The sequence below is a fragment of the Manis pentadactyla genome, chromosome 1, assembly GCF_030020395.1.
Source record: "Manis pentadactyla isolate mManPen7 chromosome 1, mManPen7.hap1, whole genome shotgun sequence".
NCBI lineage: Eukaryota > Metazoa > Chordata > Mammalia > Pholidota > Manidae > Manis > Manis pentadactyla.
This window is the reverse complement of record NC_080019.1, coordinates 161,031,469-161,038,526: the sequence shown is the minus strand read 5'-3', so window position 1 is coordinate 161,038,526 and position 7,058 is coordinate 161,031,469.

Sequence of the window (7,058 nt, the reverse complement as noted above, 5' to 3'; positions counted from 1 at the left end):
GCACCTGTCAACATGAAAAGGCAAAAAAATATGATCCAGACAAGACTAACCCAGACAGCTTCGGCATCTGCTACATCTTCCCCTGAGAAGGAACCTGGGGAGATAGATTAAACCAGTCTTCCTGAAAAAGAATTCAAAACAAAAGTCATAACCATGCTGATGGACTTGCAGAGAAATATGCAAGAACTAAGGAAGGAGAATACAGAAATAAAACAAGCTCTGGAAGGACTTCAAAACAGAATGGACGAGATGCAAGAGACCATTAATGGACTAGAAAACAGAGAACAGGAATGCAGAGAAGCTGATGCAGTGAGAGATAAAAGGATCTCCAGGAATGAAAGAAATTTAAGAGAGCTGAGTGACCAATCAAAAAGGAATAACATACGCATCATCGGAATAGCAGAAGGAGAAGAGACAGAAAAAGGGATAGAAAATGTCTTTGAAGAAATAATTGCCGAAAACTTCCCCAAACTAGGGGAAGAAACAGCCTCTCAGATCACAGAGGTACACAGAACTCCAATGATAAGGGATCCAAGGAGGGCAACACCAAGACACATAATAATTAAAATGGCAAAGATCACAGACAAGGAAAAAATATTAAAGGCAGCCAGAGAGAAAAAAAAGGTCACCTACAAAGGAAAACCCATCAGGCTATCATCAGACTTCTCAACAGAAACCCTACAGGCCAGAAGAGAATGGCATGATATACTTAATGCAATGAAACAGAAGGGCCTCGAACCAAGACCACTGTATCCAGCACGAATATCATTTAAATATGAAGGAGGGATTAAACAATTCCCAGACAAGCAAAAGTTGAGGGAATTTGCCTCCCACAAACCACCTCTACAGGGCATCCTACAGGGACTGCTCTAGATGGGAGCACTCCTAAAAAGAGCACACAACAAAACACCCAACATATGAAGAAGGGAGGAGGAGGAAAAAGAAGGGAGAGAAATAAAGAATCATCAGACTGTGTTTATAATAGCTCAAAAGCGAGTTAAGTTAGACAGTAAGATAGTAAAGAAGCTAACCCTGAACCTTTGGTAACCACAAACTTAAAGCCTGCAATGGCAATAAATTAATACCTTTCAATAATCACCCTAACTGTAAATGGACTCAATGCACCAATCAAAAGACACAGAGTAATAGAATGGATAAGAAAGCAAGACCATCCATATGCTGCTTACAAGAGACTCACCTCAAACCCAAAGACATGCACAGACTTAAAGTTAAGGGATGGAAAAAGATATTTCATGCAAACAACAGAGAGAAGAAAGCAGGTGTTGCAATTCTGGTATCAGACAAAACAGACTTCAAAATAAAGAAAGTAACAAAAGACAAAGAAGGACATTACATAATGATAAAGGGCGCAGTCCATCAAGAGGACATAACCATTATAAATACATATGCACCCAATACAGGAGCACCAACATATGTGAAACAAATACTAACAGAACTAAAGGAGGAAATAGAATGCAATGATTCATTCTAGGAGACTTCAACACACCACTCACTCCAAAGGACAGATCCACCAGACAGAAAATAAGTAAGGACACAGAGGCACTGAACAACACATTACAACAGATGGACCTAATAGACATCTACAGAACTCTACATCCAAAAGGAACAGGATACACATTCTTCTCAAGTGCACATGGAACATTCTCCAGAATAGACCACATACTAGGCCACAAAAAGAGCCTCAGTAAACTCCAAAAGATTGAAATCCTACCAACCAACTTTTCAGAACACAAAGGCATAAAATTAGAAATAAACTGTACAAAGAAAGCAAAAAGGCTCACAAACACATCGAGGCTAAACCACACACTCCTAAATAATCAATGGATCAATGAACAAATCAAAATGGAGATCCAGCAATATATGGAAACAAATGACAACAACAACACTAAGCCCCAACTTCTGTGGGACACAGCAAAAGCAGTCTTAAGAGGAAAGTATATAGCAATCCAAGCATATTTAAAAAAGGAAGAACAAGCCCAAACGAATGGTCTAATGTCACAATTATCAAAATTGGAAAAAGAAGAACAAATGAGACCTAAGGTCAGCAGAAGGAGGGACATAATAAAGTTCAGAGAAGAAATAAATAAAATTGAGAAGAATAAAACAATAGCAAAAATCAGTGAAACCAAGAGCTGGTTCTTCGAGAAAATAAACAAAATAGTTAAGCCTCTAGCCAGACTTATTAAGAGGAAAAGAGAGTCAACACAAATCAATAGCATCAGACGAGAAAGAAAAAATCACGACGGACCCCACAGAAATACAAAGAATTATTAGAGAGTACTATGAAAACCTATATGCTAACAAGCTGGGAAACCTAAGAGAAATGGACAACTTCCTACAAAAATACAACCTTCCAAGACTGACCCAGAAAGAAACAGAAAATGTAAACAGACCAATTTCCAGCAACGAAATTGAAGTGGTAATCAAAAAACTACCAAAGAACAAAACCCCCGGGCCAGATGGATTTAACTCAGAATTGTATCAGACATACAGGGAAGACATAATACCCATTCTCCTTTAAGTTTTCCAAAAAATAGAGGAGGAGGGGATACTCCCAAATTCATTTTGTGAAGCTAACATCACCCTAATACCAAAACCAGGCAAAGACCCCACCAAAAAAAAAACTACAGACCAATATCCCTGATGAACATAGATGCAAAAATACTCAACAAAATATTATCAAACCGAATTCAAAAATACATCAAAAGGATCATACAGCATGACCAAGTGGGATTAATCCCAGGGATGCAAGGATGTCACAACATTCGAAAGTCCATCAACATCATCCACCAAATCAACAAAAAGAAAGACAAAAACCACATGATCATCTCCATAGATGCTGAAAAAGCATTTGACAAAGTTCAACATCCATTCATGATAAAAACTCTCAGCAAAATGGAAATAGAGGGCAAGTACCTCAACATAATAAAGGCCATCTATGAAAAACCCATAGCCAAGATCATATTGAACAGCGAGAAGCTGAAAGCTTTTCCTCTGAGATCGGGAACAAGACAGGGATGCCCACTCTCCCCACTGTTATTTAACATAGTACTGGAGGTCCTAGCCACGGCAATCAGACAAAACAAAAAAATACAAGGAATCCAGATTGGTAAAGAAGAAGTTAAACTGTCACTATTTGCAGATGACATAATACTGTACATAAAAAACCCTAAAAACTCCAACCCAAAACTACTAGAACTGATATTGGAATACAGCAAAGTTGCAGGATACAAAATCAATACAAAGAAATCTGTGGCTTTCCTATACACTAACAATGAACCAACAGAAAGAGAAATCAGGAAAACAACTCCATTCACAATTGCATCAAAAAAAATAAAATACCTAGGAATAAACGTAACCAAAGAAGTGAAAGATTTATACTCTGAAAACTACAAGTCACTCTTAAGAGAAATTAAAGGGGACACTAACAGATGGAAACTCATCCCATGCTCGTGGCTAGGAAGAATTAATATCGTCAAAATGGCCATCCTGCCCAAAGCAATATACAGATTTGATGCAATCCCTATGAAACTACCAGCAACATTCTTCAATGAACTGGAACAAATAATTCAAAAATTCATATGGAACCACCAAAGACCACGAATAGCCAAAGCAATCCTGAAAAAGAAGAATAAAGTAGGGGGGATCTCACTTCCCAACTTCAAGCTCTATTATAAAGCCATAGTAATCAAGACAATTTGGTACTGGCACAAGAGCAGAGCCACAGACCAATGGAACAGACTAGACAATCCAGATATTAACCCAGACATATATGGTCAATTAATATTTGACAAAGGAGCCACATACATACAATGGCGAAATGACAGTCTCTTCAACAGATGGTGCTGGCAAAACTGGACAGCTACATGTAGGAGAATGAAACTGGACCATTGTCTAACCCCATATACAAAAGTAAACTCAAAATGGATCAAAGACCTGAATGTAAGTCACGAAACCATTAAACTCTTGGAAGAAAACATAGGCAAAAACCTCTTAGACATAAACATGAGTGACCTCTTCTTGAACATATCTCCCCGGGCAAGGGAAACAAATGCAAAAATGAACAAATGGGACTATATCAAGATGAAAAACTTCTGTACAGCAAAGGACACCATCAGTAGAACAAAAAGGAACCCTAAAGTATGGGAGAATGTATTTGAAAATGACACATCCGATAAAGGCTTGACGTCCAGAATATATAAAGAGCTCACATGCCTCAACAAACAAAAAACAAATAACCCAATTAAAAAATGGGCAGAGGAACTGAAAAGACGGTTCTCCAAAAAAGAAATACAGATGGCCAACAGACATATGAAAAGATGCTCCACATAGCTAATTATCAGAGGAATGGAAATTAAAACTACAATGAGGTATCACCTCACACCAGTAAGGATGGCTGCCATCCAATAGACAAACAACAACAAATGTTGGCGAGGCTGTGGAGAAAGGGGAACCCTCCTACACTGCTGCTGGGAATGTAAATTAGTTCAACCATTGTGGAAAGCAGTATGAAGGTACATCAAAATGCTCAAAACAGACATACCATTTGACCCAGGAATTGCACTCCTAGGAATTTACCCTAAGAATGCAGCAATCAAGTATGAGAAAGACCAATGTACCCCTATGTTTATCGCAGCACTATTTACAATAGCCAAGAATTGGAAGCAACCTAAATGTCCATCGATAGATGAATGGATAAAGAAGATGTGGTACATATACACAATGGAATACTACTCAGCCATAAGAAAAGGGCAAATCCAACCATTTGCAGCAACATGGATGGAGCTGGAGGGTATTATGCTCAGTGAAACAAGCCAAGCAGAGAAAGAGAAATACCAAATGATCTCACTCATCTGTGGAATATAAGAACAAAGGAAAAACTGAAGGAACAAAACAGCAGCAGAATCACAGAACTCAAGAATGGACTAACAGGTACCAAAGGGAAAGGGACTGGGGAGGATAGGTGGGTAGGGAGGGATAAGGGGGGGAGAGAAAAAGGTGGATATTAAGATTAGCATCCATAGGGGGGTGGGAGAAAGGGGAGGGCTGTACCAGACAGAGAAGACAAGTAGTGATTCTGCAACATTTTGCTACGCAGATGGACAGTTACTATAAAGTTGTATATAGGGCGGACCTGGTATAGAGGTGAGCCTAGTAAACAAAGTATTTGTCATGTAAGTGTAGATTAATGTTAAAAAAAAAAAAAGCAGTTCCTGTTTGGTGACCTCCAATGAGCTCTACACAAAGATATAAAGGGCATATAAAAGTGTAGGCAAAGGGTCTGTTTGCGTTTATACAGAGGATCAAAGCCTAATTTGGCTACCCCGAAAATGAACTAAGATATGATATGAAAAAGAACTTTCAACATCAGCACTCTTGGGAGGACTCATGCCAGAAGATGATCATGAAAAAAACCCCAACAAAGATCCACGCACTGCTACAGGTGTAGATGCACTCATCCCACCAATTCCTGGACTTGCCATGGGAATGAAGAAGGAGATATCTAAGCTGGCCTGTGCATACAGTAAAACAACAAATTTGACTGGATCTGTACGGTTGGAACTCAACCAAGAATTAGGAGAAGTGCAAATTGTAGCACTCCAAAATCTTACAACTAGAGACTATTTACTGTTAAAAGAACATATGGGATGTGAACAGTCCCCAGGAATAGGTTGTTTTAATTTATCTGAATTCTCTCAGACTGTTCAAGTTCAGTTGGACATTATCCACCATATCATAGATAAGTTTTCACAAATGACTAAGGTGCCTAACTGGTTTTCTTGGTTTCACTGGAGATGGCTGGTAATTACAGGTATGCTTTGGTTACGTAACTGTACTCCTATTATGTTAATGTGTGTGCACAATTTACTTAGTAGTTTAAAAACTATCCATGCTGAAGTTACTCTACAAGAAGATATGTCAAAGAAATAATCAATCTCCCCAGGTTTTCTTCCGCCTGCTACTTCTATAGCTTTTCTTCTTCCTTCCTAATTACAACCCTTAAATAGAATTCGTGCCATATATCGAATTTACTGAGTATCATAATTCTTCCAAGGGGTAAAGACACCTCAAGACAAATACTGGGCATAGAAGCCACAGGGCATAAATATGCAAAGAAGTAAAAACTAACCTTTTCAAACAATAAGGCTTCTCTCTCACTGATCAACTTTACATTTCCCTGTATGGCCCCAGAAGATGACTGGTTAGCCAGAGACGGGTAAGATTCCTCAAGGGAGGAACAACCTAAGACAGGCATAGTTGCAGGGGGGCCATCAGGTGAGAAAATGGGGATCAACAGAGGTGAGGCTTAGAACCTCCCCCCATCCCTGTTCTGAGAGCAATCTTCTGCATACATGGATGTTTTATTGCCCGTGTATAGCTTGAATTAACACATAGTCTACAGGCACACACCTGATCATCTACATTTCCTCTCTTACAACACTAAACTGTTTTCTACCTTTATCTTGTATCTGCCTAACACTTCAGCATTTTATTAAAAATAATAATAATAAAGAGAGAAATGTGGTATCCACATATAAATCAAGTATAAAAATCAAATGAATATTCATATTTGAACTGACTGTTTATAGTTCATAATGCATGAGCAAAACCGAAAGTTTCTGTGATGACTGCCCCTGTAATGTTCACCATGTAACTTATTCACTAGGTAAGAATTTGTACTCCATGTAAGAACTTGTTCTTTAAGCTTCAAAAGATTGGAGACTTATGAAAATTAGGCTTGGGGTCGATTAATGATTGTGCATTGAACATTGACCCCCCTATAGAGAATTTTATTGTTGTCAACAACCATTTGATCAATAAATATGAGAAATGCCCTCACAAAAAACAAACAAACAGAAAAAATATATATATATATATATATATAATATATATATATATATACACGCACTGCCAATTGTAAAATAAATAAGTAACCGGGATGTAATGTATAGCATAAGGAATATAGTCAAAATATTGTAACAACTTGGTATGGTGATAGCTGGTACCTAGAATTATCATGTATATAAATGTTCAAT